The sequence below is a fragment of the Mandrillus leucophaeus genome, unplaced genomic scaffold, assembly GCF_000951045.1.
Source record: "Mandrillus leucophaeus isolate KB7577 unplaced genomic scaffold, Mleu.le_1.0 Scaffold161, whole genome shotgun sequence".
In the NCBI taxonomy this organism is placed as follows: Eukaryota; Metazoa; Chordata; class Mammalia; order Primates; family Cercopithecidae; genus Mandrillus; species Mandrillus leucophaeus.
In genome coordinates, this window is record NW_012101599.1 from 824,621 (window position 1) to 826,874 (window position 2,254).

The following is a 2,254-nucleotide window of genomic DNA, read 5'->3' on the forward strand; positions in this document are numbered from 1 at the left end:
CTTCAAGATGTTCTTTGACCTTTGAGTTGCTCCCTTATGTCCTGCATCTAAGGCCCTGTTTGGACCCATATCAAGCTAGGTTTTCTGACTTTATGTGTTTTCTCAGTGCTGCCAGCTCTTCCATATTTGTTCTTCCCTCTGCTCCTCCTACCTTTACCGTAGTGTTGTGGAGAGGGTACTCAGTGAACTTGGTTATTGAGTTCTGTTCACTGTCTCCGCACCCCCTTCAATCCCAGCCCCACTGCCCCGCCAAGTACATGCACACCGCACTTAACTAAGTTAATTCACCTCCTTAATCTGAAGCCTCAGATCTTTCATCCGCGGGCTCTTGGAGGGCTGCAGATGTGTTTTATTTTGTCTATGCAGTGTTAACATGGTTTTGGGGTTTGTTGCTTTATATTCCAGTTGTTATTTTCATAACATTTTTTATAAAAATGGAGAAACGTCATATTAGAAACTAGACTTTTTCATCACTTTAAAAAAAAAAAAATCACAATGTGCCAGCTAGGCCAGAGTTCCACAGGATAGCTGGAGCTGGGTGGAGTGGACAGTTTCGGTTTCATCACGTTCTCCATGTTCCCTGTTCTCTACGTCCCGTGAGCAGAGGCTCAGGGTCGGTCTCTATCCTTCAGGGTGTTTGTAGCATCATTTCCTAAAGTAGAGTTGAGAGGAAAGCAAGAAAATAAAAGCTAAATCAAGAGAGACAAGATTTCAAAGACAATGAAAGAGAGTGCATTTGTCTGTGGAAGTGAACATTATACTTGCTCTGTGTCTGTGGGGGAAAGAGCAGCATAAGGCCGGGTGTGGTGGCTCACGCCTGTAATCCCAGCACTTTGGGAGGCTGAGGTGGGCAGATCATGAGGTCAGGAGTTTGAGACCAGCCTGGCCAACAAGGTGAAACCCTGTCTCTACTAAAAATACAAAAATTAGCTAGGCGTGATGACGGGCACCTGTAATCCCAGCTACTCGGGAGGCTCAGGCAGGAGAATTGCTTGAACCTGGGAGGCAGAAGTTGCAGTAAGCTGAGATTGCACCACTGCACTCCAGCCTGGGTGACAGAGTAAGACTGTGTCTCAAAAGGGGAAAAAAAAAGTACAGCACAAGGTCCCTGCCCTGTTTCATGGGCTTACATCACTTGCCTTCTACCGTTGTAAGCATCTGAGTTTATGATCCGTGTTTCAGAGACCCAGTTCTCAACTGCTTTTCTCTGCCTAGCGACTATGCAGAGTTGGTAGATGTATGGTAAGAAAATTGTTTTTGGTAACTATTGAGTTTTGAAGATCATGTATTTAGAAGTTTTACGTTGGCATTCATGTTGTTGCTATAATAGCATCAGTCATCCAGTCGCATTTCTCAAGTGCAGCAGAAAACAACAGCAAACATATGCTGGGGAAATGACACGTCTCCACATTGAAGAATTTAATTTTTAAATGCTCCCATGTACGCTGTGTCCGCTCGGGCTGCTAGAGCAAAATACCACAGACTGAGTGGCTTAAATGGCAGAATTTTTTCCTCACAGTTCTGGAGGCTGAGAAGTCCAAGGTCAAGGTGGTGGCCCACCGGGTTCCTGGTGAGGGCTCTCTTCCCGGCTGACAGACAGCGGTCTGCGTGCTGTGCTCTCATGTGGTGGAGAGAGAGACGGAGACCTCTTGTGTCTCTTCTTGTTTTTTTTTTGTTTTTTTGAGATGGAGTCTCATTCCATCGCCCAGGCTGGGAGTGCAGTGGTGTGATCTTGGCTCACTGCAACCTCTGCCTCCCGGGTTCAAGCAATTCTCATGCCTCAGCCTCCCGAGTAGCTGGGCTAATTTTTGTATTTTTAGTAGAGACGGGGTTTCACCATGCTGGCCAGGCTCGTCTAGAACTCCTGACCTCAGGTGATCTGCCCACCTCAGCCTCCCAAAGTGTGGGATTACAGGTATGAGCCATGGCACCCAGCCAGTGTCTCTTCATTTAAGGGCATTAATCTTACCATGAAGGCCCCACCGTCATGATCTCATCACCCTCCAAAGGCTCCATCTCCAAATATCATCACATTGGGGGTTAGGCCTTCAATATATGAATTTTGGCTGAGGCCAGGGGTTGAGGGACACAAGTCACAGCATCTTGTAAATAGAAAAATACACATTTACTTAAAAGCTTTGCTGAATTCAGTCAGATATTGGTATATAATTTCTCAATCTATTACATGGGGTTTGATACAGTTTTTGATGCTGAAAAGTAAAAGTGGGGAAATCTTGGTCTGTGACCAAGCACA